The sequence below is a fragment of the Zeugodacus cucurbitae genome, chromosome 3 (assembly GCF_028554725.1).
Source record: "Zeugodacus cucurbitae isolate PBARC_wt_2022May chromosome 3, idZeuCucr1.2, whole genome shotgun sequence".
Taxonomy (NCBI): Eukaryota; Metazoa; Arthropoda; class Insecta; order Diptera; family Tephritidae; genus Zeugodacus; species Zeugodacus cucurbitae.
In genome coordinates this window covers 57,691,455-57,718,573 of record NC_071668.1, presented here as the reverse complement: position 1 = coordinate 57,718,573, position 27,119 = coordinate 57,691,455, and the positions used below count along the sequence as shown (strand labels likewise).

At 32.7% G+C, this 27,119-nt stretch overlaps 1 protein-coding gene across 2 annotated transcripts in view; it reads left to right on the top strand.

Annotated features, from left to right (window-relative positions):
- LOC105217309 (short neuropeptide F) overlaps positions 1–27,119 on the top strand; it is a 168,259-nt gene that overhangs the window by 126,297 nt on the left and 14,843 nt on the right. For both annotated transcript variants that reach the window (XM_054226488.1, XM_054226489.1), the window contains exon 3: positions 12,157–12,186. The gene's annotated coding sequence lies outside the window, so the exon portion shown is untranslated. The remainder of the gene's footprint in view (positions 1–12,156; positions 12,187–27,119) is intronic.

Here is a 27,119-nt window from a genome sequence, read left to right as displayed (position 1 = left end):
TTTCCTCGAACTGTAATTCCAATTTCAACAAATATTTTGTCCCTTCCATTCTGTCTAATATTTAGAGCCCTTTATGTTCCTAGTAAAAGTTGAATAGTAGCTTTAATAAAAGATGCCTACATTTCGGAGCAAAGAAAGTAAAAATTTTACCGCTACAGTTGAAGGGCTGACAATTATATTTCAATAAGTTTGTCATGCTATAATAATAATTATTATTAATATTTTATTTTCTTTGTTTAAAGATTTTATTTTAATTCATTTTATGAAAATTATTAATAATATTTTATTTTATTTATTTAAATATTTTTATTTAAATTCTTCATCATCACCTTTTAATGTTCACAGTTTAAGTGTCAAAACCCACTCAATACAAGCAATTCATTTGAGAACTATGTTTAGAAATATTGCCAAAATTTTCAACGCCAATAAATGTCATGCATACTTTTAAGCGTCGATTATTTGCGATGAAAAATTGAAGCACAAAAATTGTACTCTTATTTATTTGACAGTTGACTATTTGGCGATTGAAATATTTGTGCGCAAAAAAATTGTTTCGGGTCATAATGCCCAACTTTAAATGGTATGTTACACAACGAATAAATGTCAAAAGTTGATTGCGCCAAAATGTATAGGCAACTCAGGCGAAATTGATGGAGCTCCAATAAATTTATTTGACGCTTGTTTCTAAAAAGGCAAATAAAGACCTAAAGTTTTGTGCTTTTAAAGACAGAGAAATAATAAAATGTAATGGTGAAAAGCAGTTTAAAATATTTAGTTTCGTAGTTTTTGATTAATGCGCCTAGAAGCTTTAACAAACTAAAATTAAAATCTAGGCAATTTAATAGTTACAGTCGAGTTAATTTGCGCTTGTCTCTTATTTAGTATAGGTTTTGTACCGACATAAATTACTTTTCTCCCTAAAAGTATGCAAGAAGTAATTTAGAGATTAGAGAAGATAATTCATTCTGAAGTAAGGAAGGTATACGTTTCAAGTACTTTGACGGCAGTTGGGTTAATACTAGATTTGCAGATAGCATTAACCAGTAATCTAGATATAATAAGAGAAGTATGTATATAATTTTTAACATACATTTTATATACATATGTATGTAGTGCCAGTGGAGAATAAGCTACACTACATTCCCTACTATAAAATATAAATTAATTCTTGTTAAATTTAGTCAACCAACTGTCACAAAAAAATCTGAAATTTTCAATTTGCCCTCAAGCATAAAATCAGCTTTTACTTTCAAAGTTTTAAAACAAAATCAAAGTAAACCCTTAAGTAACCCTGAAAAGCGCTTAATAAACCTACATTGTTAGTTTCCAAAATTAAATTGTTTTTCATGATTTTTTCTTTTACTTTATTAAAGTTCTTCAGTTCTCAATAGACTGCTTTTACTGCTCAGTGTCCATTTTTTTGGCTACTAAACTTTCACGCATCTGCTGCTTGTAAACGCATTTGAAAACTTTGTAAAACTATTTTACACTTTCTTTACACTTCTTAATCAGTTTTCGTTTTGACTTTCATTGCGGCGTTTATTGAGTGTATTATGTTGGTTATTTGTGTGGTGTGGTATGGGAATGAAGTATAAAATTAGGTGCGTGGTTGATGTAACCAACTCAATATAAGTTGGTGTTCATTTTCAATTTATTTAAGGTGATACAATATAAGGGTGGCAATAAGGATGTTAGTTGGAAAAACTCATTTCATTAAAATCGACAGTCACATAATTTCGAACTTTGTGGTTGCTTGAATATTAAAATTTAATTAAAGTGAGGAAGTGGTAAATATTAAACTTTCTTCGTATTATTTTCTTTCTATAACACCCTGGCACTCTGCCTTGTTGTGACTTCAATTCACTTCGTAGTTAATTACTTAACTGTTCTTGAATTTGCAAGAACTCGTCATTAAACTTTCCTTCGTTATCTTGAATGTCAAATGGAAATCCAACCGAATATAATAGATGGAACTTTGATTTTCTGCATTTTACTTTTATAACTGGGTGGACAAAATGTTGCAACTCTTATGAAAATATTTTATAAATTTAAATATATTTCTCAAATTCCTTCCACAATACGAAAATATTGTATTTTCCATATTTAAGAATATGGCTACTCTGAGTAAAATAATTTAAATATATGTGACATTCTAAACTGAATTTTCAGACAGATGATTCCACATATAACAGCCCTATTCTCATGCCCTCACAAAAATCACCACACTCACTATTGTGAGGTTTTTGGATTTTGTGATGATTACCTTATGCTGGAGAAAATTCAAAAGCTCAAATGCTCACAATTTTCTCAAATATCTGTGACGTGTGAAAGCAGCCATCACAATACAAAAATATTTGTGTTTGTTTTGGTTTTTAGCAATATTTGTAAACAAATGTGTAAATATTTGCGTGGTATAACGAGCATGGAGGAATTGTTCTTTGAAAAAATGGCCTCTATAAAAGTTCAGTTATCGAATAATTGTGTTTAACCGAATCTGGAGCAATTTGGACGTACCTTGCATTTTCATTTGTTAGCGATTTGCTGCCTAAGTCCTAAAACTCTAGAGTCCTAAAACTCTACGATCCGATAAGGATGCATTATTTTTGTAAAGCAAAGGACACTGACACACAGCCTCTATAGACGAAGATTTACACCCAGGTTATTTTTATACTCTCGCGACAAAGTTGCTACGAGAGTATTATAGTTTTGTCTACATAACGGTTGGTTGCAAGTCCAAAACTAAACGAGTTAGATATAGGGTTATATATATCAAAATAATAAGGTGACGAAAAAAGTTCAAATCCGGACGTCTGTCCGTCCGTCTGTCCGTCCGTCCGTGCAAGCTGTAACTTGAGTAAAAATTGAGATATCTTAATGAAAATGAAATCGGAAGACGTATTTCTTGGCACCATAAGAAGGTTAAGTTCGAAAATGTGCGTAATCGGACCATTGCCACTCCCACAAAATGGCGATAACCGAAAATTTGGTACAAAGGATTGTTCTAGGAAAGGGCATATTTGGATGTAATTTTTTTGGGGAATTGGGCGTGGCCCCGCCCACTACTATGTTTTTTGTACATATCTCGCAAACTAATTAAGCTATATCAAGGAAACTTTCTAGAGTCGTTTCTTTTAGGTACTACCTTATACCGTCCAAAAATGAAGGAAATCGGGTCATACGGCCCACCTCCCATACAAAGGTTATATTGAAAATTACTAAAAATGCAGTAAGTTCACTAAGGAAAACAACCAGAAACCTTAAATTTCATTGTAAAGATGGTACAGAAGAGCTGCTCTCAAAATGGTATACAAAATTTTAAATGGGCGTGGTTCCACCCACTTATGGGTCAAAAACCATATCTTCCTTACTTGTTTTATAATTCTTTTGTTTTTTAACTTTCGACTGTAAATACGCAATTTCATTTGTTTCATTTGTTTACAAATTTTACATCAATTTGTATTTATTTTGAATTTATTTCTTTTGAAACAACTGTTTGACAGCAAAATGCTTTTCACCTCAATTGGTGACTTTTTTAAACTTTTTTCTTATGAGGTTCGAGCCAGAATAGACTCACAAAATATACGTCACAAGAAACCTCACAAATTTTTCCTCACAACTCAGTTATGAGGTTTTTTCAGAACAGGGCTGTAAATGTAATAAATATATAGAACGTAGTAGATAACATATTGTGTCACAAAACTCATATACGCCAAAATTTAATATCTTAAAAACTAGTGTATGGATTTGAAGCCAGATATCTACTCATTATATTTTTATGCGATTGTGACTTTTCAATAGATATCTCAAGTAGCCCTTAAACCCTTGAAAACGTCCCCTAATCTCTTTAATTTTACCTACCATGCTTTAGAGACTTTTAGGTGTATTTTGGTCTGACTTTTTGGGTTTTCCCACGATGTTCAAATGTTCTACAATCGGACATTTTCTGCTGGCACCGCCTTATAAATTATTTTCATTTAGACGTCTGCGCACTGGTATAATATACATGTTTAAGCCCAATTCTTTGTTCAGTTCGATCATAATTGCCCGTGAGGGTTTAAAGGGATCAGCTTTACATTTGATTACTATTTCTAACAATTATTTAATCCTCCTGCGAGATTGTTTTGTGATGTGTCGCTTTACGAATTTTGTACCCCATTTTTCCGGAACATTTCCCTATATTAAAATTTTTTACTTAGTTTCTTTAAAAGCGCGGTCATAAATTCGTTGAGATATCGCTATGAAATTTTCACCAAAAACCTAGAAAAATATTAAATATTGTATAGTAAAAAAAATTTACCACATCTGCTAGGTCCAATAGCTCACATAGAATAGTAATTGCACTTATATAGCAATGATGCGCAAACATACTTCTCTTGGTCATGGTCGGAGCTTTTCAGTAAGGCTTTGTAAAAACATTTAAGAAAACGATAAACAAGCTGAACATGATTTGTCGTTATAGTTTCCCCCATCCAACCCACACAGTCAACCAATTTAATAAAGTTCATTTTTAAACTTCTATTCAACAGCAAACTTATAATGTCTCCTGTAATAAACCATACACAGATTGAAATAACGACGATTTGTCCTTCTTTCCAAGCTTTTTTAGCCCAATTATGATGAGTTTGAACTTAAAAATAGTTAATTCAAAGGCCATTATTATTTTGACGATTGCAAATACATCCGCAACTTTCAGCACCTAACCTTAACACTTTTATTACCTTAAGACTCTGCTAAATACTATATAAAATATAATTAAAGGGGGATCGCGGGGGAACACAATTAAGACTTTATGTAAAGACATTGAAGGCGCAGAAAAAAGATACAAAAAAATAGGTGAAATAAAATACTAATTTCACAAATACAAATACAAATCACGTTAGTCTTAATTACAAATAAATACCTTTAGCTTCAAAATCCATTAAAAATAATCTTGATTCGTTAACCTGAACAATTACCAGAACAAATGGAAGTTCGTTGTTGCTGCGGAATAAAAAAAAAAAAATCTGATGTGCTTTAAAAAAATCAATTGTTCATGCATTTAACTCTATTTTCAGAAAGTACCGTTAGATTTTTAGGAAAAGCCGGTTTACAAAAGGAAGTATAGACAATTTAGAGGCCATCGGTATACATTTTGTCAAATTTTTTTTTTATTTTTGGCCTATGGGGAACCACTGTGCATTGTTTCATGTCGTCTCTAGCCTCCACGTACTTTTTATGAGGATCTGCGTTCCCTAATATTTTTACCCATATTGTACGAGCCATCACTAACCTTAAATGTAAGAACAATTTTCAACAAAAATATTTCAAAACTAACTTTGTTTTAGGTAATCCCAACAACTTTTCTACGCATATCCTTATCACTTACAAAATTATTCCATTACCAAAAGTAACTAAATTACATAGTAGTTACACTTTAACAACAACTACCACTAATAACCGAAGAACACTAAAGTGCTGTAAGCGATAATAATAACGAAATTTTATATGCATGCGACAAACACTTTCATTTTACATTTCCACCAAATAAATTGTGTAGAAAACAGATATGCAAAAAAAACAATAAAATTCTATTTATTGTTGTTGTTTTGTTTTTAAAGAGGTTCGCTCCTATATATATATATATATATATATTTCTAGTATCTATGTAAATATATATGTCTTCTTCACATGCCACCAAGAACTGATTGAACAACGGTGTACCATTTGCCGGCACTTTTGCGCTTACCCACACACATACATAAATGTATATAGAAACACATGTACAGCCATTGTACAAAAGCAGTAGTTTAATCCTATATATATATATATATATATATTTCTAGTATCTATGTAAATATATAAGTCTTCTTCACATGCCGTCAAGAACTGATTGAACAACGGTGTACCACTTGCCGGCACTTTTGCGCTTACCCACACACATACATATACATATATGTAGAAACACATGTACAATCATTGTACAGTAGCAATAGTTTAATCGTGCACAACAACAACTATTCTATAGAATATTATTATTAGTTGTATTATTATTATTGTTTCACTTCGCTTTGGCGACATTATTGCCTTCACTTGCCTCTTCAATTGTTGCATTGTGTAATACAAATTTGTGCATGTACATGTATGTGGTTAGATATGTTGTGCAACCCGCAATGGACCATGTTTACGCGTCTCGTCTCCCCAGGGCAAAGCAATTATTTGGTATTTGTATATAAATTGAGTTACTTTTGTGCTTGTTTTCGCTGTTGGCCTGACGGTTCGCATTGAAATTACCGCTACTGTTTATATGCGGTTTTTGTTGTTGCTGTGGTTGCTTATGCTGCCCGCTGGGTAAATTACACGTGACACGCAATTGCTGATGTGCAACATGCGGCATGCGGCAAATAAGTTCTTCACAAATACGCGTATCCTTTCATCGCACACACAGTCGCTAGACAATTGTGATGTGTGTTTGTATGTAGGTGTCTATGCTGTCCTTGTCCTGGGTTTGTTTTTTTTTTCTTTTCTTCAGTATCAACTTTTTTTTTGTGAAACTTTTTCGCATCGCCACTGGCTTGATTGGAGTTTGATTTCTCCATTTCTTCAATATAAATAAATATTTGAAAGTTTTTTATCGAGTTAATAATAATTTGATGTTTTCTGCTTGGTGTGTGATTGTTTGGCAAATATGTTGTGATTTCTTTTCACACGCTGCCAGTTTTGTGAATTTTTTTAGCGAAGAGCTTCTTAAACTTTCATGAACCATAAACTTTGGAACGCATTGTGAATATTGAAAGAGTTTAAAACACATATATAAACTTAATAAAAGTAGAAAATTATTCAGCTGGTGAAATGTAAGTTAGAACAATGCTTATACAGTTTATAATGTTGAAATATTAAATATTATTTACTATGTTGGCCATCTAAGAAATAACTCGAACATAAAACAAACTGAACTCAATTTTTTATTAAATATGGTGTTTAGAAATTTTATAACCCAAAAATATGTATTTATAATCTATGCCGGCGAGTTATACTCTATCTCTCTCTCGTCCACCATTATCACAAAATTTGAGGTTATGTACTAAGATAATTACCCTTAATAGAATACTCCCTATTCTACTGATATTGTTCTATAAGCTTTACCACAGATTTCAGATCACACTAGTAAGTGTGTAGTAATGACTATTTTATCATAGTCCTTCAATGGAGGTGTGGTGAGAAATTTTTTCTACAAAATCGAGTCAAGGGTTAACTGGTCTGTAAATTTATTTAGTTTTACTCTGTTAATGCCAGATCCAATGCTCTAATTATTAATTTCTCTTTAGTTTAAAATGAAACTTATAGATTAAACTCACTTTCTAGAAAAGTGATAGACTCTCACCGTGCCGGATATGCATTACACCTAAGCGCTTTTTTATGCTATGAATATTTTAGTCAATAATTGGTGTATAATACTTACATCTAATTATTATACGACTATATGTTAAGCACGCATATACTTATACTATCTGTCGTGTCAAGTGCATATCAATTACATGTTGATCTCAACGCAATTAAGTATATAGTTATTGCTTCCCATTATTGTTATTTGAAGTACGAACCCCATTGAATTCACTTAAAAACTCATACTCGTATACATTTAAACATTGAAATATTCATTTCATAGCAAAAAATTTCTTTACTTGTTAATATATATCAGTAAATGTTAATGCCTTCAGAGCAGAAATTGAATATCCTTGGTGAAATTCAAGAAAATACAGTGGAACTTCCATAACTCGAACTTCTATAACTCGAAGATCTCCAAAACTTAAACTTTTGAATTGGCAATAACGTTTAGAAATCAAATGCCATAGAAATTTCCTTCCATAACTCAAACTTCCTTAACTCGAAGTTCTCCATAACTCAAACTCTTGAATTGGAAATAGAAATAAAATTTCATACATATTCCCTTTCATAAATCGAACTTTTCGACCAGGGCATAATACAAAATATGAAATTTTGCTATCGATTAATTATATGCAGAAGCGAACATAAATAAATTTTACACTTATAGATTGCATAAATCATGTAAGCCATGAGATACAAATGTCAAGAGCCAAACAATAGCAAACTGCAACAAAAAAAATCACAGAATACATGTATTAACGAAAGTTTATAAAACTTTATGCGAAGTAAATAATTAAAACTGTGTATAAATCTATATTTTACAGCTTTTTGAAAAAATTTATGTTTCAATGGAAATTCTATAACTCGAAGTCTCTCTAACTCGAAGTTTTTTTGTGAATTATGGTAATTCGATTCAGAGAATTTCCACTGCAGTTTATTCAATTCTCCAAAAAAAAAAAACATTATATTATTTCGAGAGTTCTTTGATAAATGGTTCATCAATTAAGGAAATATAATATATTTTATGTATAGAATACAGACTGTGCTCATGGATTAAAATGTGCCCCAAGATGTTGAGTTAGTTCCCATCCAATCCTATACGCTCACTTAATTCTGAAAAATCTCATATATGCGGTATGTGGGAGCTAGGGGAAGTTATGACCCGATCACCAATTTTTGGAATAGAATTACATTATTAGAAGAAAACAATTCCTTCTATAATTATATAAAATATTTGAGAGATTTCGATAAAAATTACTCATTGGCACTGAGGCCCTCATGTTCGATATCTGGGGCCTTGAAAATGTGTAGTCCGATTCCGAAAATTTTTAGAAGAGCGAAGTTACTCTTTTAAGCAACTGTTAAAAAAAACTGGAATACTCTGTGCAAAATGTTGTGAGAGTATAAAAAGCAAAAGCGAACGCTAATAAAAAGGTTTAATAAATGAGAAGATAATTTCGAAGAAATTTTAAATTTTTTATATTTTTCGCCGATTTTAATTGTCTTTTTAACTGAAAATAAAAGTTATTAACTTCTAAGATGACAATAAAAGTATGTAAACCTGCAGTGTTTCACCTATTCTCAAACAGAACATCAAAAAATAGTTTTGATTAAGAAAGGTAGTAGATCATAAAGCCTCTAATAAATTAGAAGTCAAATATAAAGTCAGATTTCGAAATAGGACAATGGAACATACCACTAACTAACTAAGAAATTATTTTTCTCCTCAATTATATGTATTTTTTTCATATTTTTCCAAAGTGAAAAACACGAAATTGCAGTTTTGTGCTTAAAAGATATTTCTTCTATTTTCCCTTTCTAAAAATTACCCAAAGGTGGTCTACGATGTATGGCAGATTAAAGAGTCAATTACATTGTCAAGTTAGCTTACCTGTTATACACATAAGCGAGTACGGCACTCATCTGCCACCTATGATCTACTTAAGACCACATCAACCGATACGCTAGTGATGTGCTGGGCTATTGGCTTTTCACACGCAATTAAACGCAAGTTGTTGCCAACAATCATTACAATAACACAACAGAAAATAAATTTTGAACTCATTAAATAATTTCCATCATTTAACACACACTTACGACTCTGAAGAACAGTAATGTGAGAGCAAAATAAAATCAAGCCGTAACAGTAAAGCTGTGTATTCGAGCGCATCTTAAGTACAGCTGCAACCACCTGACCGACTACACGAGTACGAGTATATAAAAAGTAATGTGTGTTCTTTGCGTCTATATATAGTTACCGATAGCTGCAACATATTATTGCATAGGTGTTTGTGTATCGTGGCTGGCTGGCTGACAGTTCGAGGAACACATATAAGCCATAACTACTTTAAACCCATACGCTACCGGTACTTAAAACATAAGCCCAACGAAGTGGTAAAATCCGAAGGTGGTGAGTGTAAATAAAAGTGCAGTGCAGCAAGCAGCCGTTGTCGTGCCTAGTAGCTTGCTACTGTTGCGCTTAAGCACTCAACCAACACGCCAACGGCACATTCACCTTTTAATCACCCGCAAAGACTGGTAGGCAGCAAAAGGTCAGGTGGAATGGCTACATTGACTGTCAGCTGTAAAATAAGCAGTTAGCAAAAGTCTATAATGACAATCAACATCGTTACTCGCTTTTTCATTTTCATTTTAATCTTCTTCTTCTTCTCGATTTTAATTGTACTTTCGCTTATTTAACGCATTCACTCGCTAAAGCACTGCAGTCGAGTATTGCATTTCATATATACATATACATATATATATACATTGTTATATACTTTGATTTTTGAACGTATGCAGCGCACTCAGATTACACTGGCACGCCGAGGCGTATGAGCAACATACTTGTGTGGTTTACTTTCTTTGTTTCATCTATACTGAATTTTCATGATAGCTACGAATTGTTGCTGTCAGTTGTTACTTAAACCGCATTTAATGTTTCTGGTTTGTAGTTTTAGTGTTATTGTTCTTGTTATTCGAAATAAAAGATTGATTAGCTTGTAAAATTTATATGGTGTAGGTTTAAAAGATTTTGAATAAAATTGTTAGAGAGGAACTTGAAGCTTTCTTTATTTACATGAAGTGCCCTTATATATATACATATATATATATATACTCTACTAATTCAAAGGTATGACTGTCAACAGTGACGTGGGAGCCAAGACGCGAGTGCGCTGACTGTTTGTTTGATGACAGGAGATATTTCGTCTTGTCCTCATTCACCACCAGACCCATACGCTTCGCTTCTTTATCTAGTCTGGAAAAAGCAGAACAAACGGCACGGTTGTTACTACCGATGATATCAATGTCGATTTTCGAGGTACCACACTGATAAGGTCCAGTTCGTTGACGGTGGGCTTTAGTCTTTCACACAATACGCTCGACAAAACCTTATATGCGTTATTGAGGAGACTTATACCGCGGTAATTGGCGCAGATTGTGGGGTCTCCCTTTTTATGGATTGGGCAGAGCACACTGAGATTCCAATCGTCGGGCATGCTTTCTTCCGACCATATTCTACAAAGAAGCTGATGCATGCACCTTATCAGTTCTTCGCCGCCGTATTTGAATAGCTCGGCCGGTAGTCCATCGGCCCCCGCCGCTTTGTTGTTCTTCAAGCGGGTGCGTATCTTTGCTGCTACTAGATAATGGTCCGAGTCAATATTTGGTCCTCGGAGCGTACGCACGTCTAAAACACTGGAGACATGTCTTCCGTCTATCACAACGTGATCGATTTTATTGCGCGTGTTTCGATCAGGGGACAGCCATGTTGCTTGATGGATTTTCTTGTGCCCTTAAATCACAATAAATTGTAGAATTTTTTAATATTAAACAGTTTAACTGTACATATTTTTCATTTAATTGGATTATAAAAATAAAATAAATAAATAAATACTGTAGAGAATAGTAAAAAAACAAGGTGTGAAAGGCAATATTCGGGTGCGAGCGAACATTTTATACTCTCGCAATTTATTGATATTGTTTAATTAAGATAACACACAATTTGACCCATATATTCGACATAAAGTCAAGTCGAGTAAAAACGAAAATCATCATATATAATATAAGAGGGCTGAGGTAAATCCTGAATCGATTTCACTAATTGTCACCACCAAGGTACACTATATCCAAGACTATAATTTTGCTAAGATATCTCACATATTAACCTATATATGCGGTATAAAGCCCATCGTATTTTTGAAAAACCTATAATTAAGTAAATGGGAGCTAGGGGAAGTTATGACCTGATTTTAATAAATTTTGGAACAGAAAACTATTAGAAAAAAACAATTTCCTCTGAATTACATTAAATTATCTAAGAGATTTACCCATATTTTCGGTTTAAATTTACCCTTAGGCGCTGAGTTCGACATGTTCGATATCTGGGCCCTGAAACCACAGATGATATACAGTATTTGTGTAAAGTTTTATTCCGCTATCTTCATTGTTTCTGAGATATGGTTTTTACCCCATAAGTGTGCGACGCCACGCACATTTTCCATTAAAAAGTCTGAATGTCATCCTATATCTAACTCGTTTAGTTTTACGACTTACAAACAGTTGTTTAAGTAAATATAAACAACTATTGTTGCCAGATTATAAATATTACAGAAAAATCAAGATTTTAAAGAAAATACCCAACTTACTAGGTAGTTAGAATACAAATGAATTGTAAGTCATTAGAATCAAATTTTTTTAGTTTTTTTTTTTTAATATTGAAAAAAAACGATATTTAGAATAAAAAAATGAATTTTGTATAATAAAATATTTATTTTATTTTATTTACAGATTTGCACGATTTTTGAAGTAATTGTACTGGTAAGTGTGAAAAATATTGTTTATTTCTAAATTATTCATATTTAAAAATTACCAAAGCTATTGTATGGTATACCAAGCTAAGTATAAGCATTGAAAATTTGTCATTTGTGGTAGATATAAGTATGTTCTCGCAACTATACGCTGATTTATTCATTATTCTAAGTTGTCTAAAACTCTTATACGAATGGGGTATTTTTTATGTACTACGGAAATATTTCTCCTCTTTATATCAAAAACTAACTCAGAGATTCCTAATCTGGCACTCAAAATGTTATATTGAACATTACAATTCCAATCGTGGATTGTAGCAGCATATTTACACTAGGTGAAATACATTGTTTGATCTTATCACGTTATGAGCCCCCGCCTCTTTAAACGAATTTTATTGATTGGTATGAAGCAAGGATGGACAGTTTTCACCAAACAATACAATCATCTACATTTAGCATAACAAATACAGCGAAACCTTTATTGGACGGACACTCACGGTCGAATGATTTTTGCCCGCCCAAGAGTTGTGTGCGCTTGAGTGGGTAGTTTATTTTAGAACTCTGAAATTTTGAATAATTCTTTGATCCAAAGGCTGACAAACTTAAATCGTATTACATGGTAGAAAATTTATATTCACACTTTTTATAGTTATCTCGTGAGTCTGAGATGTTAGGTTGTCTAGAAAAAATTATACTTTTCTATTTACGATTCGAATTCTCTTAGCACTTTATCATTGAGTCACATGACATACATGCCTTAATGTTTGACTGTCTGGGATGGACTGGACTAAGTGGAAGTTTTCTAATATCGCAAGACGCAAAAGCTCTCGGTAGTGCAGTTTTTCCAATAACAAGAAGTTTTTCTTTTTTGCCATATTTGCACAAAATAGTAAAGTCAACCTTTCTCTTCTTTCAATCTTGTTTTTAGAGCTAAAGTTTTGTTTGGAAAAGTTCGGAAGAAAAGACCTGTCTCGTCAGCATTATGTGATTTTATTCGGGGAACCCCATATTTCATTTCACAAATTCATATTTACGTTATCACTAAGACACTTATTAAACTTCAGTAAGTAATTTTATGAACATTTCGGTAACTTTTTTTCGCTTGTTCGACTATGAGGCCCAACAGAGGTCCGCCTTCGCTCAAGAGAGAGTCCGCCTAAGAGAGGATCATCTATTCTAAATATTGAACTCACAGGTGCTTGACAATATGTCCGCTCAAAGGGAGGTGTTCGTTGGTTGAAAGTTTACCTGTAATTGGTTTAATTTAACAAGTTTTAATTGTCTGATCATTCTCCATGTTTCCAAGCACAATACCATTTATATTGAATTTATTTTAAAAAAACAAGAATATATTTACTACGGATTTAATACTTCAAAACAGTTCTAAGCACAAGAAGCTAAAATTTCTTATTCATTTTATGAATATTTTTCAATGTCAATAGGTATATATGTACATAGGTGTCAACATTCATATGCATATGTATACTGCCTACAAAATCAATGGCCTCCATTTACTGACCGTACAAGCTGAGAAACCATTCATTAGATAGGCCACAAAATGCCCAATAAATGCAAAACGGGACGCGCTCTGCCTTTTTGGCATTTATTATCATCAACCGCGTATTGTTTGGCCATTTGATGACCAACGTAAACAGCAAAATAAAGTTTGGCTACAAAAAAAACAAAAACCAGACATTAGATATCAATTTACAAAAGGATCACTCATACGCCATGGCAGGCGCAACAGATTGTTGCTTCGTCAACGGCAAAGCATAACGATAAGAGAGCATGATTTGCGAGTATAAGCCTGTGTTGTGCGGCTATTGCGTCACTGGTCAATACACATGCATACGTGTAAGCAAATAAACGCACACGACATACATACATACACACATACTCGTATATTAACACGCACTCATACTATGTTATGCTTAGAGTGTAACGGAAGCATATTTGAACGACGTTTGTCCAAAATAAAAGTGATTTATCATCGGATTTTCAGTCGCCTAAAATTCATTTTTCAATGAATGAATGAATGATGACATTGACGTTTGTATTGTTCGCGCTAACCACGTTTGTTTCGGCTCACACACACACGTGCATACAAATGTAGGCGGAAACAAAGCCATAGTGCGTATCTTTAGGTGCATATACATAAACACATATCTATATTATAAGAGTATATTTCGAGCGTTCACATGTTGTATGGCGTCATTGCAATGTTGTTGTTTTTGCAATTTCCAATCGAAATGTGTTACTCTTCTTCTCTTTTGCATAAACGCCCATTGCGAGTGACTAACAAAGTTGTAAATTTTCCAATGGAAGGATATCATTGAATTTTTGAATCAGTGATACTTATAGCACACGCCTATTCATGTCTTATTGTGCATGTATTTATAAAATGTATATTACTTATGTATTGCTGACTTTGTGAAAGTGCTTTGATTCCCTCAAGCTTTCTTAAAAATTGTGCAAAATATATCTATCTGCCCTTAACTAAGCTTTTTAACCTATCTCTTAAACAAGGTATTTTTCCGTCAATGTGGAAAAACTCATTTATATTACCTTTGCATAAAAGTGGAGTTAGATCATCTGTTGAGAACTATAGGGGGATAGCTAAAATGTCAGCTATACCCAAACTTTTTGAAGCTATTGTCACTGACCAAATAACTTTCTTAATCTCTCCTTTAAATTCATTTTCTCAGCATGGATTTTGTAAAGGGGAATCTACAGTAACAAACTTGCTTGAATTTGTAAACCATGTGTCAATGGGTTTTAGGGATAATAAGAATGTTATATATACAGACTTTAGTAAAGCATTCGATAGAGTAAACCACTCAATTCTTTTGCAAATACTGGATCTTCTTGGTTTTCAACCAAGACTTCTTGAATGGGTATCCTCATATCTTACTAACAGAAAACAACAAGTTTTATTTAATAATACATTATCCGATTCAATTAGTGTCACTTCAGGGGTTCCACAGGGTAGTTATCTCGGCCCGATTCTGTTCTTGTTGTTCATCAATGATATACCTTCTGTAATTAAGTTTTCAGAAATCTTATTATATGCGGATGATGTAAAACTTTTTAAATCATATACTTCTCATAACGAAAGGACTGAGTTGCAATCGGATTTAAATAATTTAGTTACTTGGTGTCACAAAAATGATATGCCACTGAATCTTAAAAAATGTAAAACGATGTGCTTTTCCCGTAGAACTGTTGATCTTTCTCCCTATGTAATAAATAACTTCGGTTTAGAGCAAGTTTTTAGCTTTGTTGATTTAGGAGTTACTATGGACCCTAAAATAAATTTTAATTCTCATGTAAATTCAATTGTCTTAAAAGCTAAAGGTACTCTTAGCTTTGTTAAACGTTGGTCTAAAGAATTTAGTGATCCGTATATTACTAAAATTCTTTTTACAACATTGGTAAGGCCTATATTGGAGTATGGTTCTGTGGTATGGAATCCTAGCTATCAATCCCATTCTGATAGACCCATTCTTGAGTCCGTTCAAAAACAATTTTTACTTTTTGCTTTAGGCCACTTACATTGGGATTCAAAATTGAATCTTCCCCCGTATACTAGTCGTTTAAAACTTATAAATCTTCCCACACTCACTAGTCGCAGAGAAATGCTAGGTATAATATTCCTAGTAAAACTTCTGAATGGTTTAGTTTGTAGTTCATTCCTTTTGTCTGATATTAAGTTTAATGTCCCATTGCGTTCATCCAGGCAGTTTAGACCATTATTTCTAAAATCTTCTAGAGCTAATTTTGAGTTAAATGAACCATTCCACCGAATATGTCATGATTTTAATTCACAATCCAGCACATTTGATCCATCTGACTCAATATTTAGCATCAAAAAAACTATTTTGTCTTCTCTTAATAAATAATATTCAGAAATTTTTAACTTTTTGTTTTTATAAATTTTTAAATCTCAGCTGTTGAAATGTTGCTTTCTGTAGCTGAGCAGTTTGAGAACCGGACGCTTAAAAATCTCTTGCCTTTCTAGACTCGGCAAATTCCGCTTGTCTGCGGACTGTGCCCCACGCGTCGGTTGGGCGGGAGGAGGGTAATCGTTTGGGTTAATAATAATAAAAATTTGACTCATATATCCGGCATAAAGAAAATCATCATATATAGTATATGAGTGTTGAGGTAATTCTTGAACCGATTTCACTCAGTTTCATCACCAAGGTACACGATTTTTAACATTTTTGGTACATAGACACACTATTATTATTAGCTCAAATACAGTATTTGTGTAAAGTTTTATTAAGCCATCTTTATTGGCTCCTAATATATATATTATAAAGTGAACGAATCAGATGTAATTGAAGTTTAGTTATATATTCGAAGTAGGCGTGGTTGTGAACCGATTTCGCCCATATTCCGTTCGTGTCATCAGATTGTTAAGAAAATATTATATACCGAATTTCATAAAATCAATACAGGAGTTTCTGAGATATGGTTTTCGACCCATAAGGGAGCGACACCACTTCCATTTTTTTTTAAATCCGAATACAGCTTCTTTCTGCCATTTCTTCTGGCTTCAAAGTGACATTTCGTCTTTGTGTTCAAATCATTAGTTATAGTAATATTATCATTATCATAACTTTCGATCTCATACCCTTAAGGTGAAACTCTGTATTTGATGGCAATTACATTTCATTTCCTTCTATTACGATTTGAACTATTTGATTCTTTATGACACATCCATGACATTTTCAAATATCTATAGCGATGAGCTGAGAATGTCATGTGATCGCTTTCAGAAGCATTTTTTATCGAAAATATAACTTAAAGCAATATCTTCTTCTTCTTCATGACTGGCGTAGATACCGCTTAAGCGGTTATAGCCGAGTCCACAACAGCGCGCCACGCATCTCTCCTTTTGGCAGTTTGGCGCCAATTGGTAATACCATGTGAATACAGGTCCTTCTCCACCTGGTCCTTCCATCGGAGTGGAGGCCTCGGCTTCCACCAGCGGGTACTGCATCGAAAACTTTCAGAGCTGGGACTCTTTCGTCCATTCGAACAACATGACTTGGCCAGCGTAGCCGCTGCCTTTATATTCGCTGGACTATGTCTATGTCGTCGAATAACACATACAGCAATGTTTAGAGGACCATAAATCTTCCGCAAAACCTTTCTCATGAAAACTCCTAGTGCCGTCTCATCGGATGTTGACACCGTCTACGCTTCTGCACCATAAAGTAGGACGGGAATGATGAGGGACTTGTAGAGTTTAATTTTTGTTCGTCGAGAGAGGACATTTTAAAGCAATATCAGTGCTAGAAAATCATGAATCTTGTTAAATATATATAGTGAATTTTGGTACACTTTTGACATTATGCAGTAGATAAAACACCTGCACACCTAACACCATGTTACCCTACCCAAAATAACGAATTTGTGTTATAAATAACTAAATTCTCCACAAAATAATAAATACTTGTCAGTTTTGTTTTGGTACTATTGATTTACAATTGCAAGAAAGCTTGTCTGCAACATTTCTATGAACAAATTAGCGCAGTTTCTACGATCAGCTAAATGTCCATTTTTCCCTTTAGAAAATCCCACAAATTTTCTAAGCTTAAGCTGAAGTTGTTACATGCAATGTTGAATGTATGCATTTTTAAAACCCTTCCACACTTTGAGTGCCATCAGGGTATTCGTTTGAGGGGCGAAATTTACTTCTACGAAATGCCAGCAGTTCTTCACACTCGCTCGAAATTTAAAAGAAATGCATTGCTATTAAACTTTCACCACCTCTTAAATATTTACACACATATTTATACACATATTTGTGTATAATTATGCTCAGCTCGCATGCACTCAGAAAAGTGAAAGTTACTTGGATAGAAGGCGTTCTCGCTCGTGGCTGTGCCCCACATACTCCTCTATGCTGCTAAGTGGCATACATATTTTTGTTGTGAGTAGCGTAGATATTGTTGATATTCTTGTTCTTCTTCTGCATATTTTAGCTGCATTCCCCAACTCGTATGGTTTCCCTTTTGCATTGTCGATGGTTTTGGAGATGCATTAAATGACTTTAAGTGATGCCACAAAACTTTGCCAGGGAGTTGCTTTAGGGAATAGGTTTGTCTGAAATTTTCTTGGAGTTGTTGATGTTATTGGTAATATATCTTTTTCTTATACTTGGATTTTCGGAGAGAGTAATTATATATTGTACGAATAATTTAAGGAATACCTAATAACCCGAATAAATTAAGGAATACCTTCATAGAATTACTAAATTTTAGTAGATTTTTTCTAATGTGATAAAGTAATTTGATCATTTATTAATTTTGAAATTTTTTTTTTGACACAATAAAGTATGAAAACATGTTATTTTTTCCAAATGGCTGTTCTGCTGAATATTTCTTTAAACGTCTGTTAAGGGATATCAAAAACTGCAGCATCTAAAAATAATCTATATATTAAAAAAAAATTCAAAAAAATAATAAAAAAGTAAAAAAATTAAAATTTATATCGGCTGTTTAATAAAAAAAAATATTTTTTCTTTATATGTACACATTTCAACAGTTCTGACCTCAAAAATATTTTTTAATTCGATATCTTTAAACAATAATTAGACATCTCTAAAAATTTCAGGTTAATCGGTCAATAACTTTTTAGGTTACAGCATGAGCAGTTTTTGAAAATACAGTTTAGAGATAATCGCGTTCAAAGTTTCGATACGATATCTAACACTATACGACAAAATCGACATTTTCTGGGTATTGGTGCAATAATTTTTAAGAAATTAAGTCACAAGTAAAAATATAGTTTATCCATTTTTGAAGTTAGCCTCCAAAATCGAAATATATCTCTTTAATTTTCGAAATTTATCTCCTCCTTAAACTTATCTGAATAGGTACCTAAGAAACTCAATTGTGTACAATCGAATATTGTGATTTCCCTCTTGTTATCTTTTTAATTAATGTTTTTATAAGTCGAATAGCCGAATCCGAAGTCCGTTATGCTCCATCACGTCAGGATTTTTTCCTAACCTCAAAATACAAAATGGCGGATCCAATATGGCTGTCGGATGTATACAAATTTTTTTAATGTTTTTTAATTTTGTATTTTGACAATTTACCTTTATTTTCGAAATCAGTGACCTCGAAAATCCCTTGATACAAAATTTTATAAAAAGTGAAGAATTTTTTGAAAATTTTGACGGCCATATTCGATCCGCCATTTTAAATTTTGAAAATTTGTCTTTATTTTCGTAATCAGGGACCCCTCAAAACCCCTATATCCTAAAATTAAGCTAAATCCGTTAATATTTTTAATTTTTTTTTTCTGTCAAGTAAAATCCGACATGTATTTTGAGGTTAGGAAAAAATTACGTGATGGAGCAAAACGGACTTAAGATTCGGTTTCAGCGGCCCAAAATACATATAATACACCATGTTTGGTCAAAGGAACCTTTCATCGATTTTTTTTTTGTGGACCTGTGTTATCTATGTAAATCTTACAATGTTTTAAAAAAATATATGACACATAAATTTGACAGTTATTTTAAGTTTAGAAAAAATCCTGTTCATATGGGGTCAAATTGACCTCCGATTCTGCTGTATCTGAATCGGAGGTCAATAACTCTCGAGTAACGAGTTTCAAGCGAATCAGATGAATTTTTCAAAAAAGCGTTCGCCATATTGGATCCGAATTTCGAATTTTGATCCCCTAAGTAACGAGTTTCAAGCGAATCCGATAAAGTTTTACAAAAGTTGTCCGCTATTTTGGTTTATTGGGGTTATGTCAAAACCCTAATCTGATGGGGTTAAATGGGCCTCGGATTCAGCAACTGTTCCGAAATAAATTTACAGACTATCTACTTCGGTATCACTGCAAAGCGACAAAAATATGTGTTTTTCACATTTTATTCAATAGACATGACTGCAGGACTACAACTCGTGTGATTGAAGTACACACCTATCTTTTCTTTAGAATCTGAGTATTCATCAGCGAAAAAGTATCCACATTTTTTCCACAAATATAACAAAAGACCTGATCACTCTGCGTTTCGACTTGAAGAAAAATCAATACTGTGGGCGTGCCATTGTTCACATCACCAATCATCACTAGTAATATTTGGTGCTTAAAAATTTTATCCAATTTAGCTGTGAAAAAATGCACTTCATAAATCACTTAAATTTTAACGACTCCAATAACATTATCGAATTTCATCTGTCTGCCATATGACATAAAAATGTTTTGTATACAAAAATGTGGAAAATATTTAATCAACAACTTTTTAGACTGTTACAAATATTTTAATATCTACTCTAAAAGTTTTTTTTTTGTGAAATACATAGACTGTGAACAGTTTTGTCATACAATACAGTTTTTGTATAGTTAGTCAGGAAGCGTCAAACTACACGCACACGAAACTCAAAAACATATACACTTACGTACAATGACACATACACACATAGTTATTTCATCAATTTAGTTAACAAGCCATAGGCGGTACAACGAATTTTGCTATATATGTATGTAGTTCGTAGGCATTTCATCGCTCATCGTTCAACGAGAAGAGGACGAGCAAGCAAAAATTTAAACACGAAAAAATTGTCGGAAAATTTGTGAAAATTTTGCTGAGTCAGAAAGTGGAACGAATAGCATTTTGATCGAGTTGCGTTGGGGAGAATGTAAAAATAGCATACGTCAATTTACATAGCAAATTGAGCAGAACAACTAACACAGACGTTACACATGCTTGCATAGGCAAATACGCACACGCACGGGAGTAACTGCTCTGGCCGGCCTGCAAGGGAAATTGAATAGTTTGCTTTAATATCGTAAATTATTTGCATATACATATGTACGTATGTTACATATATGCTAGTATTATATGTGCTAGTAATTTTTAAAGAGAGTACCCTAGGATTATCCTTTGTAGGGTACAATTGTAGATGAATTAGTGTAATTAATCCCAAGCGAAAATCGTTAGGGTATAATTAAAGCATCTTAGTTGCGAAGTGTTAGAAAATATTTTTTTTATTATCAATTATTATTGGTACATAATTATTTTCATCTAAACTGACAATAGCTTGTTAATCCTCTTTAAAGAGGCCTATGCATACATCAAAGAATTTGCAAAATAAAAAAACTATTAAAAAATTTGGCAGCGATATTAATTATTAGAAATGAAAAATAATTATAAATTTTGGGTAGAACAAAAGTTTTGAGAATTTTTCGGTGTACAAGCTTGCCATATCACTTTAAAAACAGTTACAATATTTCCAAATTTATTAACTAAAATATTTTTATTGATTTAAAAAAAATTAAAATTTATTTTTTAATAAATCCAAAAAAATAATATAAAACAAGTAAGGAAGGGCTAAGTTCGGATGTAACCGAACATTTTATACTCTCGCAATTTATTTATTTAACTTTATTTATATTATATATAATATAACAGATTTCCTAATAGTGAAGTTTTTTTGTATACTAGTTTTAAAATCTTCAATCTTGGTGATATTTTTATTTAAAAAACTTAGTTTTAAAGCGAAATCTGAACATCTGGCAACTCTACCCAGAAACTATAATAATAACAGCTGAAGTTGAATTTTGTGTGAAGTCTGCATTTAAGTTTTCCAAGCCAAATTTTTCGAAGCTGAGTCAAGTCAAGCATCGGTAACTGGAGCTTTAGCTTTTGATAGCTAGTTGAGCGGTGAATATCTCGATGAAACCCAATAGGAAGTTTGGTGGGAAAACTTGGAACAAGTCTGATTTCTGTGCATTACATAGGAAATGTCGATCTTTAATGTGGCCTTTGTTCTACTTCTACGAATTCCAACTTTTTATGTGAAGTTCTAATAGTACCTACCACATACTCCAAACTAATTGAACTGTTTAGCGTCACTGGAGTTTACAAGGCTTTTCTATAAAAGAAAACATGTGGAAAGGAACTTCTATGTCCTTTTGGCGTCTCTCCTTGTTTAACTGTAGTTAAACTATACTAGTGGTGATCTTTATAAAAAACTTCGCTAAATAAGATGTATCTCTCTTTAGTAATAGGTAGACTGTTCACTGTCCATTTGGATGTTAGGTGGTATACTAAAATTTTTACCTGATTTATGCAGTCGCAGTTATCAGGCAGATGATGACGTGAAATGATCATAGCACTTTCGGTAACTTTACTGCTTATTCGAGACCCATTCACGTATTGGCCGATATTTCGTCAATTCCTGCCCAAAAATCGAGTACGAGAAGTGTTTCGACCATTGGAAGAAGTGCTGGCATAAGTACATAATATCGAATGGACATTATTTTGAAGGCGACAAATTAATATGGGCCAATGAATAAATGTTTTTTCAAAAAACGAAAATTCCAGTATTTTTAGAACACTTCGAATTTAGATTTTTTAATAACTTGAAAATAAGAAATCTGTTTACATTATTAACGATCTATTATGAACAAAAATGTTTCTCAGTGCTACATTAAAAAAAAAAAATATTGCCTTATTTTTTCCTGCAGGGAGTGTAGAATACATGTTAAACTACCAACTTGTGTTGATATAACACAAATATTAATGTTTTAATATTTTCTCTGAGTAGGTATGTATAGAGGTTTCGTTATATATAATACAGAATAGCTTTAGTCTCATGCTGTTTTTATCACAAAAATAAGTAAACTTTTTAATTTTTTTGTAGTTTCACGGTTGTTTTGGGTATATATATGTATGCGAATAATTGTATGTACATCAGTATGTAAGTTAGTAAAGCTTTTGTTTCTGTTAAAGAAGAATTGTCACCCAAATAGGCACTCTAACAATTTTGTTATAAAGTAAAAAATTCACTATTGAATATGTTAGATTGATCAGAAAATATTGAAATAATAGCAACTTGTTCAACATTTTCTTAACATGCGGTGCCAAAGGTGGTCAAATGTCACGTCTGTGTGCTCGAAACAAAAAACCTTGCGCTCACCTACTAATCCGGCAAATTGTAGAAATAGACAATAAAATAAACAAAGCGTGAATATGTGCAAGCAGACAGGCCTAAAAAGAAAGTTGAGTGGAAGGTCGAACAAGCATTTAGAGAAAAAGTTGGGGTACCCCCCCTAGAATGGCTAGAGAATCATAGGCTTACCGCAATAAAAGCGCACAAGCGAGCAAAAAGTTTAAGCATGTGTACATGTGTGCTTTTTTTGTTGTTTTCACCCACTCGATTTTGCCACAACCTATTTTACTTCTGGTTTTTGCACAGCAACATCTGGTTTATCGCACTAAACTGACCGTTTTTGCTATTTGCACGTTATATACTAGTCGATGTGTGTGCATATCTCTCCCTTGGAATATGCTATCAGGCGTTAAATGTTTGGGTTAGCTTTAAATGGTCATAAAATTTGCCGTAAGCGTAAATATATTTGAGGTTAAATTCGAAAGGTGTTAGGAAAACACTACAAGGTATTTAAAAGGGACTACTGGATTTGAGAGAAGAGTTTTCTATTTCTAGTTTTGTGTACGTAGGGTGGCTGAGACAAAAGAAATTTTAATTCAGAGTATTTAATATTAAATATGTCGTCTAAGAAAGGTTTAAATAAATAATTTTGTTGTGATGTAATAAATTTCATAAAGTCCATCGAAATTTAAAAAACCTCATATGGCGGCCGAAGGAAGTATTGACTCGATTTAGCCCATTTTCGGAAGCACGCTATTATAAGAAGCATATCTCATTTTAATTTCTTTAGAATATCTGAGAGATTTCCATAATATTTTCGGTAAAAATATTGGTCACAAGTAATCAAGTCCTCGTGTTCGATAAATGGGGCCTTGAAAATTTATAGTCCGATTTCGGCGAATTTTTGGCGGGTGTTACCAAACTATAATATTAATGCAGTAATGTACAAAGTTCTCATAGCATTCGGATGCCAAGAGAGTGTTATGAATCAAATTTTGTTGAAGTTGGTCGAGTCACGAGCTCAGGAAATATAATTTTGACCCATAAGTGGGTGACTTTTAGTAGTTTTCAACATAACCTTGGTACTTGGTCTAGTAGCTTATGAGATATATTCAAAAAACTTAATAGAGTGCGGCGCCACGCCCACTTTCACCAAAAAATCCATCCAAATATAATCCTCCCTCTGTACCAAGTTTTGCTTTCATTACATAGTTATAACTCCTTATAGGTTTTGCTTAGTTATAGCACTAACGTTTGAAGGCAAAGTAGAATATTACATAAATTTTGGGTCATTAAATTTTTCTCGAAAAAACCTTATGGTAATTTTTTTTTGCGTAAAAATTTGATTATAAATTTGCTACGGAATTAATTAGCCAACGAAATATGTATAATACTAGCATAAGTCGATGCTGTAAAGTTTACAAATGAAAAAATAAAATAACTATTTCATTTCCACAGTAATTATTCCATTTCCTTAATTTTGCGCCATAAAACCTTTCACTTACCAGTATTACACTTTAATGTGGTAGGTGTAACCAACAAACATACATTACTTCCTCCCTCCGATTACTTTTTTTTCGTTTAAACTTCATGCAAAAGTTATTTTTCACACCGGAAATTAACATCGGAACAGCTGCTGCCGATTAACCGAAAAATAATGTCTTTTTCCCATAGAACCGGCGTGTTAATGTGTTTTTGATAGCGAAATGTTTGAAACGTGACAAAAAACCAAAAGGTCATCAACGGAGGAAAAGTTAGTGCGTATCATATTTATGTGGGAGAGCGAAAGGAACATATTTTCAGCATCCAGCCTTATGTACATACACACATACGAATATATACGAGGGGGAAATAATTACTCGAGTGATGCAGCCAGTAGTCGATTGAAAAAGCCTGTAGATGATGCTTATCTTCCTCTTTTTTGTTCAATCAACTTTTAATTTTTTGCAAAAAGTTTTCATTTGGCGTGTAATTAAAATATGCTGAGCTATTGCAACAGCTTCACTTTCAGTCGGACACTTCTGCGGCCTATTTGCTTGTTGAGGGTCTGAGATTACATACATACTTACATATTACATGTATGCAGCATGTAATTAACATAAATAAAATCTAATGACTCGCACAAAAAGTATCCAATCCGCAAATGAGCTTGCAACTTATTTTATTTGTCTGATTTTACTAAGCTTTTATAGGCAATTAAGGTTTTTTGCGAAAATATGAAAGTTAGCAACTGATATTTAGGTCAACGCATATTTGTTAATTTTAAAATTGAAATTTATGTTTTGTAAAAAATATAGAGAAATTTAAAAGTTTCAATGATATATTTTCGGGCGAAATTCAAAATGAAAAAAAATGTAATAAAGATTGAGAGATCTTCTTGTGTGAGTTTTCGATTTAAAGTCAAAAAGGCTCTCAGAGCGAAAGCTTAAAGCTTTGAGAGATAGTCTTAGTAGACGAGTATTAATTATATACATGAAAATACATATTCTAAATAGTATTTTAAAATATTGGATCGTTCATTAAGTAATTCAATTTTTTAGTGCAATTTAAGCCCAATTTATTATTGCTTAACAAATTTTATGAAATTGCATAGATATTCTCCACTTTGATCCATTCTCTCGAGTTGTTAATCGACAATTTGCTTCGACCTATGGCTTTATTTTATCCACATCGGTTTCAAGAGACCTCTAATAACGTGGTGCACTCTGAAGATCGAAATTATCGGAACGATAATCACATAATTTTTGCCTGGCTTAAACTGCATTTTTACCTTTTGATATTCAACAATAAAATACTTATTCCATCTTCGATATGGCACCAAACAAAAATTATTCCACAAAAATTCACAATTTTTTTACAAAAAAACCTTAAGTTTGATGTGAAAATGTCACCCATTGTCATTCAACGATATTACTTATTGAACGACCCAATACTCTAACCCTCAGCTTGTTTATAGTGGTTTATAGTTGTTCTGCCAATGGAAGCAGAAGATATAATATAATCAGCAGAACGCTTACTTGCTAGGAAGATATAATACGCTGATTCCAATCTAAAATGCTTAGAACAATCACGGGTTCAACATGGTACATGCGTAATGAAAATTACCAGAAAGATCTTGATATCCTTATAGTAAAGAGGGAGATAGAGGATAGCAGAAAGAAAAGAAATCTAAACTGCGTAAACATTCAAACCTATTGACTAGGTACATTACTACAATCAAACTCAAAATATGAGATCTACCAGCCTACTACCGAGCAAGAGTTTGGCAAACTATGGAAATTTTGGGCAGTGATAACTTTGTTCCAATGTTAATGGAGGCCAAACTAATATTAATCAAAATGTATGCTCCAAATATTTTTTCTGCACCCTTCGAAGCGGTAATCGTATTTTTCTAGTGTTTGACGTTCACAGTTTTCTTATAGAAAAAATATAGACATAAAGACGGCATTTGAAAACCCATATAAATTGTACCAAAAGTGTGAGTGCGAGTCGTTATAGATCATTAAAAGTAGATTCTAAATCACAGTTTCAACTTTTTCAGCAAACATTAATACCCTAAACTTCAACTTTCAATTGAAATTTAAGCAAGCCATAAATAAAGACAGCCATCCACAGTCGAGCAATAATTACATTGGACCACTAACGAGTACGAAAATTTCTTGGGAACATTATTTGTAGAACCAAGTAAATATGTTTTCACTCACATTGGCATCCAATCTCGAATATTAATAAGATAGAATAATTTCTATTTGCTCGAACAAAACGTCAAAGACGAAATTTGAATACGAACACTGCCACTAATGAAAAATTTTTTTTAAAAATGAACAAATTCGACTTTAGTTGAGCTGTTTTAGCAACTTTGTACAATTTTATATTATTATTAACATCAATATGATCATACTTCATTTTGTTTATAATAGTAATTAGAACTCCATCAGGAATTTCTTACTTTTCTAAACTGTTGAAAACTCCTTAAAACTTCTCCCCATATTTAATTTTCGCTTAGAATATAAAGATT